Below are 12,892 nucleotides of genomic sequence, written 5' to 3'. Positions count from 1 at the left end.
GGCAGCTGCAGCGAGCGCCGCCATCCGACACTCACCGCGGCGCTCCATCCCGCGTCCCGGGCGCGGACGCCCGCCCGACACTCACGGCCGTCACGGCCGCCGCCGCCGGCCCCATCCCCCACGGCTTTCGGACGCCCGGCCAAAGCCGCCGCCGCCGCTGCGGCCCCTGCAGCTACCGCCACGACCGCGCCAACCCCGGCCGCCCCGCCCCCGGCCTCGCGCCTCCCGCCCCCCGGAGCCCAGCCCATTGGTCCGCGCGCCCGGGTGGGGGCGGCCTCTGGTTCACGCGCCTGGGGTTCCGACGGTCAGCTGCACCTTGGCCGGCTGGCGGTCCTGAGCGCTGCAGGACGTGTTAGCAGCCCCGTGTGGCTTGTGGCAGAACGGGCGGAGGAACCTTAGGAATAGGTCACCTGATGACTACATCTGACAAACGAAAATTTCTTGGATGAACAATCTACATTTTTTTATGAGGTACTTCTTTTGACGACCTCGTCCCTCTCTCTCCAACTCTTAAGAAAACAAAAACACGATCCAAAGCAGGTAAAAGTGTAACACAAGCCTGACTCCTTTTCAGAAAAATAAACTTCCTCAAAACCAACTAATTACTCTACCCTCTGTACAGGGTCCTATTTCCCACTTAGACCTATATATTACTTCAGTTGCACTTGCAAACTCGCTCGGAATGAGAAAAAATGTCTGAGAAAGATGGAATAACTAAAGAAAGCAGCAGGGGCCGAAAGCACATAGGTTTCCACATCATTCTACTCAGGAAAACAAGCCTTATCAGTTATCTTCATGCTGGAACATTCAGAAAGAACTGAAGAACTGATGGAGAAACAGGGCTCATGGGGAGGGTAGGGTGGCTAAGCCTAGTGTTGGAGGCAGAGGAAAAAAATGGTCACACGGGGAGAATGCAGAAAAAGACAAGTGTGAGGAAGAAGAGTAAGCGGAAACTGCGGAGAGAGGCAAAACCAAGGAAGACAGAAACAAGTGAGGGCAGAAAGAAGATAACGAGAAAAAAAAAGAGAAAAGAGCAGCCACCTACTTCCAGAAACAGAAAAAGGAAGTGAGCACGATAGAGCCAACAAATGAGGTAGCAAGACAGGGAGAAAATACTCACTGGCAAAGAGAAGAGGAACACCTCTCGTATCTTTGAACTCTTTTACTAAAAACAATGTTGGGGAAATAAAGCAAATTTGGCCCTTCAGGTGCTACTTTATAAAAGATAAATCTGAAAACGCTCAGCTCCTTGGTTACTTTAGCTCCACATTGGAATTTTCAGATTCAACTTACACAAATTTACCCTTCAAACTTCAAAAACAACAGTATCAAGGACATGCCATAGATACTAAGGAAACCCTAAATCCAAACTCTCCTAACCACACTTAAAAAGAACAACGCGCCATGGACTCTCACCATGGAAACTGATGATGCCCTGAACTGAAACAAACTAATGAGAGGTCAAGGATCCCAGTCCAAAAGGGAGCTGGAGCACTGCAACCCTAATTAAATCCTAAGAAAAGGTTTGGGGAAGAAATATAAGAAAGTTACTCAATCTCAAACACTCTTTTATATCTATTTTAAAATACCTGTATATTAGCATAGAGAAGGAAATGGCAACCCACTCCAATATTCTTACCTGGGAAAGGCTAGAGTCTGGAGGGCTAGTCTATGGAGTCACAAAAAGTCAGACACAACTTAGGGACTAAACAATAATACATGGTTGCAAAATATGGATCATACTTAATATAATGCTTTTTACTTAATAAAATACCTGTATATTAATAATTTTGTACTCTTACTCCATTAATCACCACTCCCTTAATAAAGAGGATTGTGTTCCTTATTACAGTTAAACTGACAATGTTGTGCACGAGGTCCTCATGTGTGAGGTAGAAGCGGTGGTGTGAAAAGACAGAAAGGAGCACATGGGAGGGAGGGAGAGGAAAAACACCATGAGAGATGTGGGAGGGTGAGAAACAATCCTGGAGAGGAGAGAAAGAAGACCAAGAAAGATTCAGGGACAAGTTAAGGCAGAGAAAATAAGATGGAGACAGAACAGGGAAGACAGAAAGAGAAAGAGAAATAGGAGGACTACCCACTAACAAGAAAAGGAAGACAGACACTTCTCACACCCAAACAATTCTGGGCAAGTGATCCTAATTAAGCCCCTAGGTTGTTACTGGAAAAGAAAAATATGAGAACCTCAGGCTCCTCAACTACTTGGGCTCTACTATCATTTTGCAGATTTAATTTTTGAAAACTTACCCATTAAACTTTAAACATAACTGTGTCAAGATAAAAAGAACTAACAATGCTAGGGACATCTAACAATCAAATGCTCCTTCAAATCCTACTGGAAGAGAATGATGCACCAGAGACACTCATCATGGAAACCACTGAGGACTAAACTGAAAGACACCAATGGGGAAGAGAGGAAAGCATTCTAAAGCCATGGAAGGTAGAGGCAGGGTAACCCTCAGAGCTCAACAGAGGGAAGTCCGCCCGCTGGATCTGCTCTGGGTTAACCTCAAGACCCTTCCCACTGATCTACCTTTAAACCATATCAAAACAGCCAACTATTGTGCACAGAACCAACAGAGTGGCTCCTTGAAGAATACTGGACGATTAACTTATAAGTACTGTTATCTGAGGGAAATTTTGAGAAGTCTCTCAATCCCAATCCTCCTCTTAAATCTTTTTTAAAAATGTATTATCTGTCATCTTTTCTACTCTTTTTCCTTAGTAAGGAGGAACAGGGTATTTGGAAACAGTGAAAACTATAGTTCACTTTTAAATTAAAGGGTTATTTTATTAATTCTCCCTAATTTACATTTTGTTTAAAGAAATTTTACATCACACAAGTGAGTTTCTAGTATGAAAAAGTACACTATTAAAACAAAACCTTTCTGCAACTCTAAAATTTTTGGTTTATAATTAAATCATAAACCATTTTAAAAAAAGAAAAAGTAAAACCATCTGTATATCTATCAAAGAAGTCCAATATCTTAAAATTGTTTTTACCATTTTACATTATTATTGTCTCAAGTATTTTTCCCTTCTAAAACAGAAATTCTTATCCTCTGTGATGTTACTTTTCTGTCACTCTGAGAAACTTCAACTTCCATACTGTTAAAATCGTTTCCATGTGTTCTCTTCAGTGTTAACATTTATAATAAGTATTCCTATTTTTGCTGGGTAGGGATCTTCATATTCCTGAAATTGATTCTGTAGCTACCTAGCATACTTTTCATAATAGAACATTGTTCCAAAAACATTTTACAGTGTCTGTAGACACCTTTGGTTCTCACAGCTGGGAAGGAATCGTACTGACATCTAGTAAATAGAGGCCAAGGATGCCGCTACACATCCCACCTGCACAAGAGAGCACCCCTCAACCCTACGTCCACCCCAGCAGAGAACTACCTAGCCCCAAATGGCCAAAAACTGCCAAGATTGAGAAACTCTGCTCTAGATCCAATTACCACTTTATAAGTAATACAGAAGACAAGAGAATATGTTAAATTACATCACAGGATGCACTCAGTAAAGTCTAGACTGTGCACCATTTTATAGAGCAAACAACAGTTTCTTAAATAAACTGTACTAAAATGATGAAAAAAATTTCCAGATTTTAAAAAAGTCTTAAAATTTTGACTACATCAATGCAGGAATAACTGAGATTTGCCCTTCCACTATATTATTTTCATACATCAGACTATAAACAGCACAGGACCATGATCCTGGAGAGATGGAATCACAAACAAATGAGGTGATCCCTACAAGTCACCCCAACTTTCTGCCTGGAGGCACATTCTAGACCATGGAACAGAAGGAGGAAGCCAAACAGACTGTGGTGCTCTTGTTGAGGAAAGAGCAATCATAGCTCTGGGATCAGTACAACAGAGTACCAGAGAGGAAGAAGGTAGGCAGAGAAAGAGCTCCAGAAATCTGCATAGGCAACTCCTTAATTTTCTTGCTGAATTGAAAGCTGTATATGTATAGGGTGAATCCCCACAAGGATGGACAAAGAATTTCCAAGGAGCTGTAGCTGAACAATTTCCAGGGCTCTCACAAGGCTAGGAAACCTCTGAGTTTTCATGAGCCAGAGCAGAGAGATCTATGGAATACTTAAGGAGAGATCCCAGAAGGACATGTGTTAGTAGTACATGGAGACCAGCCCTAATAAAATAATATTCTAGACTCACCTCAAATGAAGCTTCAACACAAGCCTCATTTTGTAAATTTCTTTTAAAAAAAATACTGACATTTAAAACAAATATAATAGCAATCTGTGTGGCATTTACAACATATGTAGAATAGGAAAAAGTATCACAATAACAAAAACTAAGGAAGGAGGGAAATGCAAGTAAGGTTCTTACACTATATGTGAAATATCATATTATTATTTGAAAGCATATTATAATAAATTTAAAATGTATATTAAATCTTCAGAGGTACAGTTAATAAGCCAACAGTAGTTAGGAAATGGCAACCCACTCCAGTGTTCTTGCCTGGAGAATCCCAGGGACGGGGATCCTGGTGGGCTGCCGTCTATGGGGTCGCACAGAGTCAGATACGACTGAAGCGACTTAGCAGCAGTTATAAATAGAATTTCAAAAAATTGGTCAATCCAAAAGAAGGCAGAACAAGAGGAAAAGAAACAAAGAACAGATGAGAAAAATTAAAGACAAACAGCAAGACGATAGGCTTAAACCCAATCATATCAATAATTACATTAAATATAAATTATCTGAACACCCCTATAAAAAGGCAGCACTGGTCAAAATGGACAACTGGACAATCTCCAAAAAAGTTAGATTCAATTACATACTGATTTCCCAGGTGGCACTAGTGGGAAAGAACCTGCCTGAAAATGTAGGAGACATAACAGACATGGGTGAGGAAGATCCCTTGGAGAAGGGCATGGCAACCTGCCTGAAGAATACCAGAGAGGAGTCTGGCAGGCTACAATCCATAGGATTGCAAAGAGTCAGACATGACTGAAGTAACTTAGTACACATAATTACAAACTGCCTGTAAGAAAGAGACATAAAATATAAAAGACACAAGTAGGTTGAAAGTAAAACATCACAAAAAGATACACCAAGTAAATACTAATCTTAAGAAAGCAGAAGCAGTTTTTAATCTGACAAGGATAAAGAGTAACATTTTATAACAGTAAGAGTCAATTCATCTTAAAGACATGATCTTAAAGTGTATGCACCTAAAAATAGACCTTCAGAATATATAAGACAAAACTTGACAGAAATGTAAGGAAAAATAGATAAATCCCAATGATGGTTAAGATTTCAATTATCTTCTCTCATTAACTGATAGGATAATAAGAGAAAATCTGTAAGGATATAGAAAATTTAAACAATACTATCAATCAACTTGACTTGCCTGACACACATTTATAGAAAATTCTACCCAATGACAGAATACACAGTCTTTTCAAATACACACAAAATATTCACTAAGATATATGTAGGACCATACAGCAAGTCCCAATAAATTTAAGAGAACTGAAATCATACAGTGTATGTTCTCTGACCCAAACAAAATTAAACATAGACTAAATAACAGTAGGAAAATCACCAAATATTTGGAAATTATAAAATATATTTTTAAATAATCCATGGGTCACATTTTCCCAAGGCAAATTTGAAAATAGTTTGAACTGAATAAAAATGAAAACACAATATTTCAAAATGGGTAAGTTACACAGTAAAAGCAGTAGTTAGAGAAATACACTGTTTTAGATACCTTATTAAAAAGAAAGGAGGGTCCATATGCAGCAACATGGATGGATCTAGAGATTGTCAGACTGAGTAAAGTCAGACAGAGGAGAATTATCCTATGACATCCCCTACATGCAGAATCTAAAAAGAAATGATACAAATGAACTTATTTACAAAACAAAATCAGACTCACAGAGAACAAACTTATGGTTGCCAAGGGGGAAGGATGCGGGGGAAGAGATAGGGAGCTTGGGATCCACATGTGCACACTGCTATATTTAAAATGGATACCAACAAGGTCCTACTGTATAGCACATGGCACTCTGCTCAATGTTATGTGGCAGGCTAGGTGGGAGGAGAGTCTGGGGGAGAATGGATACATGTATTTGTATGCCTAAGTCTCTCTGCTGTCCACCTGAAACTATCACAACATTGTTAACTGGCTATATGACAATATAAAATAAAAAGATTTCTAAAAATAAATAAAATACTTGAACAATGAAAAAGAAAGGAGGATCTAAAATCAATGGTTTAAGCTTTTACTTCAAGCTATAAAGCAAAGAGCAAATTGAACAGCAAGTAAGTAAAATGAAGGAAATAATGGTAAGAGTAGAAATCAGTGATTTCTTTATTTTCTTACGCTCCAAAATCACTGTGGATGGCGACTGCAGCCATGAAATTAAAAGACGTTTGCTCCTTGGAAGAAAAGCAATGACAAACCTAGACAGCACATTAAAAAACAGAGACATTACTTTGCCAACAAAGGCCTGAACAGTCAAAGCTAGGCTCACAAAGAGTTGGACACAACAGAGCAACTGAACAACGACAACAAAGAAATCAGTGATATGGAAGACAGGTAACAGAGAAAAACCAATGTAACTGAAAGTCGGTTCTTTGAAAAGATAGATTAAATAGATATATATCTTGCTGAACTGATTAAAAAATAAAGTGAGAAAACACAAATTACTAATATCATGAATGAAATAAGGAGCATCAGTACAGACCCTACAGATGTTAAAAGGGAAACGAGACTATTATAAACTTTGCCAAGAAATTCAAATCTGATAAAATGGAAAAATTTCTTGAAAGACACAAATAACCAGATCTAACACACAAAATAGAAAATCTGGGGTAACTTTATATGTACTTAAAGAAATGGATTCATAATTTAAAATACCTCACAAAGAAAACTGCAGACCCAGATGGCCTCACTAATGAAATCTATTGAACTAGATAAAATAGTCCTACAGAAACTCTCAAAAAATATAAGAGTTGGGAAACCTCCCAACTCATTTTATAAGGTCAGTATTACTCTGATACTGAAAGCAGACAAATATATTACAAGAAAACTACAGATCAAATTTCCTAACACAGTATTAGCAAGTCAAACCCAACAATATTTAAAAGAAATAACACATTAGAACCAAGAAAGGTTTGTCTCAAGAATCAAGCTTAGTTTAATAGTCAATAGACGAAAAAAACATGTGATGATCTTAATAAATGCAGAAAGAGCATCTGACAAAATTTTGCAAACTTTCATAATTAAAGCAGTCAGCAAAGTAGGAATAGAAAGGAATTTTTTCAACCTTTTAAGAGGCATCTACAAAAAATCTACAGCTAACATCTTGGTCAATAATGAAAGACTACCTATGTTTTCCACTTTAAGATTAGGATCAATATTGTTACTGGGCTTCCCTGATGGCTCAGATGGTAAAGAATCTGAGTCTGCAATGCAGGAGACCTGGGTTCAATGTCTGGGTCAGGAAGATGCCCTGGAGATGGGAATGGCTACCCACTCCAGTGTTCTTGCCTGGAGAATTCCATGGACAAAGGAGCCTGGCAGGCTACAGTCCATGGAGTCGCAAAGGGTTGGACATGACTGAGGAACTAACACACACTATTGTTACTGATGGTCTTAGACAGTACAAGAGAACAAGAGAAAAAAATAAAACACATTCAGATTGAAAAGGAAGAAGTAAAACACTTCATTAAAAATTGACATGTTTGCATATCTCAAAAACTCTAAGAAACCTACAAATGAGTTACTGCAACTAATAAATGAATTTAGCAAGGCTACAGAATATAGGGTCAACATATTACAATTTTATTTCTAAATACTAGCAACAAACAATTGGACAGTGACATCTCAGAAACAAATACCAATTATAATAACATCAAAAAATCAGATATTTTTAGGAATAAATTTAACAAAATATGTCTAAGATCCTAAATTTAAAACTATAAAACTTTAGTGGCAAGAAATTAAAGAAGTAAATCAATCAGTAGATATGCCATGCTCATAGACTGGAAGACTCAAAACTGCTGAAGACTTTCGTTTCCCTCAAAGTGATGTGTCATTTCAAGCAATCCCAAACAAAATCTCTCCTAGGTTTTTGCAGAAATTGATAGGCTGACTCTGAAATGTATATAATATGTAAAAAATCTAAGCAGCCAAAAAATTTTTGAAAAAAGAACAGATTTGGAAGATCCATGTCTGATTTTAAGATTTACTATAGAGTTACAGTTGTCAAAACAATATGATATTATTATAGAGAGTGAAACAGATCAACAGAATAGTCTACAAATAGACCTACATATTTTCAAAAGGTGCTAAAGTAATTCAATAGGGGGAAAGGTGTTCTTTTCAATAAATGGTACTGAAATAACTTGATAGCCATATGAGAAAAAAATGATCCTTACTTCAGAGAATACCCTAAAGTTAACTCAACATGTATCATAGACCTAAATGTATTATCTAAAACTATCAATCTTTTAAATACTGGAGCTGGAAGAGGCAACTGCATATTTTTATTTAAAAAAATTATGGGGGGACACAGCCATGCCCAGCTGTTTATGTACAGTCATTAGCTTCTTTTGCCCTACAACAGCAAAGTTGAGTGGTTGAGGTACTGTAGCCTGTAAGCCTAAAATATTTATGATCTGGTCCTTTAAGAATATGTTTGAGGATCTCTATTCTAAGAAAACTTGGATAGAAAACCTAGGGAACAATTTCTTAGACACAAAAAGCAAGAACCATTAAACAAACAAACAAACAACTGGTTAACTAAACTTCATTGAAATGTAAAGCTTCTGCTATTTGAAAGACAACTGTTAAGCCCACAAATCGGGAGGAAATACATGACAAAGGACTTGTATCCAAATTACATCAAGAACTCTTAGCTCAATAATAAAACAAACAGCACAAGAAATTAATTAGTAAAAGATCTGAACAGATACTTCAAAAAAGAAGATACACAACTGGGCAGTAAGCACATGAAATAGTGCTCAACATCATTAGTATCAGGGAAACACAAATTTAAGCCACAATGAGATACCACCAGATGTCTACTGGAATTCTCAATTTCAGCTAGAGTGAAATCTGGGATAGGAAGGATGTACAGCAACTAAAACTCCCACACACTGGTGCTATACAAGGTACACACCACTTTGGAAAACAGCCTGGCAGTTCCTTATACACATGAACATACATTTACCATAAAAGCCAGCAACTCTACTCCCTTATCTAACTCCCCAAAATGAAAAATACATTCATCCAAAAACTATACACAAATGTACGCAGCAACTTTTTTCATGATAGTCAAAAACTGGAAACAATCCGAGTGCCAACAGATAAATGCCAACAGCCTTACAAGGGAATACTACTCAACAATAAAATATCTATAACAGCAAAAAACCATGGGTGAATCTCAAAAACATCGTGCTAAATGAAAGTCAGGCACAAAGAAAAGATGAACCAAATTCTTAGTAACAAAAAAGCAGGAATGGCTGCCTGGTGACTGGGCTTGTAGTGTGGAAAGTGGGGGGAGTTCTGCATGTGAGACTTTTTTGAAATAATGGAAATGTTCTATATCTTGATTATGGGGATTACATGAGTGTATACAATTGTCAAAACTCACTCATACTGTATAAAAATCTCTTATTATTTTAGTACTCAGGGAATATTAGGTAAATTAAAAGTAAAATTGTAAGGTTGCTATTCCCTCCTCCAGAGGATCTTCCTAACCCAGGGATGGAACCCACGTCTCTTACATCTTCTGCATTGGCAGGCATTCTTTTCCACTAGCGCCACCTGGGAAGCCCACAAAATTCCAGGAAGTTCTACTGAAATAATCCCTGAATTCAACTTTTTCTCTCCCTTAATATTTTTCAAAATATTTTCCATCTTCTTCCTTAGAAAGAAAGTCTATGGTATTTGAAAACTTTCTTAGGGATAAATACTGGAGCATTTTTTGAGAAAAAGAAAAAACCTTATCCCAGGGAGGCAGTATCATCAAAGGGCTCTTGCTTATCAGAGTAAAAGATAAAGACAAAGCAGAAAGTACAAACCGTCCACAAAAATCCTCATCATATCCAAACGTGTTGTTAACCCTCCTTTTAAACCTCCTTATTTCTTTACACAGGGATGTATCTTTCTGTGTTGTGGCTCATCATTATACTGGAGATAGGTGGGAAATCAAAAACAAAGTAGCCATCAAAGCAGAATCATAGAAGCTGACTGATGATACTCTTGTATGTGTGCATTACGATAACCAGCAACTCTGCAAAGAAGGATCATTTGGCCTTCTGTGCTTATTAAAATCATTCTCTTAATTGACTTCAATCTCACAAAAAAATCACTTCTTCCAAAAAGCCTTTTCATTTCCTCTACTGAAAATAAGTCATTCCTTTACTTTCCCATAGGACATTCAACATACTTTTCTCAGGTAACCCAAGATATTATGCCTTGGGCCCTATTTATTTGAAATTACCTGCTTCTACCCAATAGACTGAAAGTTTCTCTAACATAAAGTGGTGTCAAACTAAATTTTCTGAGTGAATGCTGAATCAATCACCAATGGTACAGGAATGAAAATCTTTCCACGGAACCTTTTGGTCATGAGCTTTGTTCAAGCAGTACTAACGACTGAGACCAACAGCAGTGGCTGAAGCAGCGCACATTCCTAGATCAAGGGCTTTTACCACTGGGAAGAGAAGGTGCTGATAATTTAGTGGATATTCTATTTTAGGGAGGTGGGTAGAGCAGGAATGACCAGCCACCATCGATTCCATGAACAGTGCTTTCTTCATCTCAGCCAGAGTTTTACTTCCTGCCAATTTAGGAACTGAAAAATTTTCAACTCAGACCTATCTTACTTCTCTTCAAATCCACTCTAGACTTTTTTCAGAATCAGGAGACTAAGGCTATTTGAACCATAAAGCTAATGAAGCTTAAGTGTCCGGGTTCCTCACTTGCTTAGTTCCTACAATCAGGAAGCATTTCCAAGTATACATTCCTGGCAAACTGCCTGAAGAAATCTCCGAAGAAAGGGATTTAAATCTCCAAGACCCATAATTTGTTGCGAATTCTTTACTCATTCTAAATATTCACTTTCGTACTTAATTATGAATTCTTTTTCTTGAACAGGAAACTACCCCCCCACACACACACTTCCTCAAACCGAACAAGGAGGCGAAGCTAATTCCCAAAAAGAAGAGAAAAGTAAAAGGTAAATGTCAAACAAATAGTTCTTTGGTTATTTTGGCTCCAGTGCCGTGTTGCAGCTTTCACCTCCTAACAGAGAGATCCACCATTAGAGGTGGATAGGGGATGTCAACGACCAAAAACAAAACAACAGTCCATGAGGGTAGCTGGTAAACAAACCTCACCCTCCCCTCTAAAGAGGAGTGGAGATGAAAAAGCGAGATGGACCCTGGAAATGTCAGAGGGGGCTCAAAGACAAGGAGACTCCCTGGTTACTTTGTTCAAGGCAAAGGAAGGCCTTCCCTCGGGCCAAGGTTTGGACTGTGGGACCTGGGACAGCCCGGGAAACAAGCTCACAGGGATACCCTCTCCTGCTCTCCTCCTGGGAGCTGCAATCCTCCGCCTGTCAATTTCTATTCTGCAAAGCACAGGGCTTACCCGAGGACCAGGCTGGGATAGCGGGTGCGTGTGTGCGCGTGCGAAGGAACAGCTACAGGGGTGTGACAGAAGGGTCGGAGTGGTGGGAGAGAGAGGGAGTGTGAAGACCGACAGAGACGCACCGGAGCGGGGCACTTGGGTAGAACCGGAACTGAGTGTTTTTCTACTTTTCATTACCGCTCCCCCGCCAAATAAATAAATAAACAAACAGTCGGGCCTAGGTGAGGCGAAATGTGATAAGAAAAGGAAGACAGGCAACATGGAATGTCTTGTTATTTCACCTCAGCTTTCGCATTTGTCAGACAAAAATTTGAGAAAATGGCACTAAACTTCCAAAAAGATCCCAAGTAAGGAACACCAAAGTGAAGACCCGGTTAAGGAAACCAAAAGCGGGGGCTGCGGCGGGGGGGTAAGAGTGCGGGGCAGGGAGGGTGAAGAAGCCCCTTCCAGAATTCCGCTTAAAGGCGGATGAGCGAACATGGTTAGAAAAGGGAGAGGGGCTGCAGGACACTCGAGGGGAACTGGAAAGGAAGGAAAGTCCACCCCGAGACTCTCTTCCCCAGATACCGGGACGGCGTCGCCTAACTGGGGGCACCGGGGTCCGCGGATACCTGCGACGCCCTCTCTAGCTCTCCCCGCTCTCCCTCCCCTGCCGCTCCCCTCATCCGCTAGGACCCCTCCCGGAGGACCAGGAGTCCTGGGGGCACCGGCCCGTCCAGCCGCCGACCCTCAGCGCAGCCCGCAGGCGCTTCCAGTTCTGGCCGCCTTCTGGGCCGCCCAGACCCTGGACGGCAATTCGCCGGTGACCCCAGACCCCTGCCTCAGCCGCCACGGTTGGTGCGAGCGCCGCCACCCGACACTCACCGCGGCGCTCCATCCCGCGTCCCGAACGCGGACGCCCGCCCAACATTCACGGCCGCCGCCGCCGCCGCCGAGGGCTGGAGCTCGCCGCCCCCATCCCCCACGGCCCGCGGACGCCCGGCCAAGCCGCCGCCGTCGCCGCCGCCGCCCCTGCAGCTACCGCAACGACCGCCCAGGCCCCGGCCGCCCCGCCCCGCCGCCCCGCCCCGGCCTCGCGCCTCCCCCGGGGCCCAGCCCATTGGCCTGCGCGCCCAGGGGGCGGGGCCGGACGCGGGCGGCAGGTGGGGGCGGCCTCTGGCTCTCGCGCACGGGGCTCCGACGGTCAGTTGCGCTTTGGCCTGCTGGCGGTCCTAATACCTGCAGGACG

General features: G+C 40.9%; 1 protein-coding gene across 3 annotated transcripts in view; it reads right to left on the bottom strand.

Moving 5' to 3' along the window:
- Positions 1-12,684, bottom strand: part of ARHGAP29 (Rho GTPase activating protein 29) — an 82,525-nt gene extending 69,841 nt beyond the window's left edge. For 2 of the 3 annotated variants that reach the window (XM_070367647.1, XM_070367651.1), the window contains exon 1: positions 12,529-12,684. The gene's annotated coding sequence lies outside the window, so the exon portion shown is untranslated. Of the gene's footprint in view, positions 1-35; positions 190-12,528 lie in introns of those variants that run through there. The other variant, XM_070367649.1, reaches the window with a different exon arrangement.
- Between the last annotated feature and the right edge of the window lie 208 nt (positions 12,685-12,892).

The sequence above is a fragment of the Bos mutus genome, chromosome 3, assembly GCF_027580195.1.
Source record: "Bos mutus isolate GX-2022 chromosome 3, NWIPB_WYAK_1.1, whole genome shotgun sequence".
Taxonomy (NCBI): Eukaryota; Metazoa; Chordata; class Mammalia; order Artiodactyla; family Bovidae; genus Bos; species Bos mutus.
This window is presented reverse-complemented; position numbering and strand designations above follow the sequence as displayed.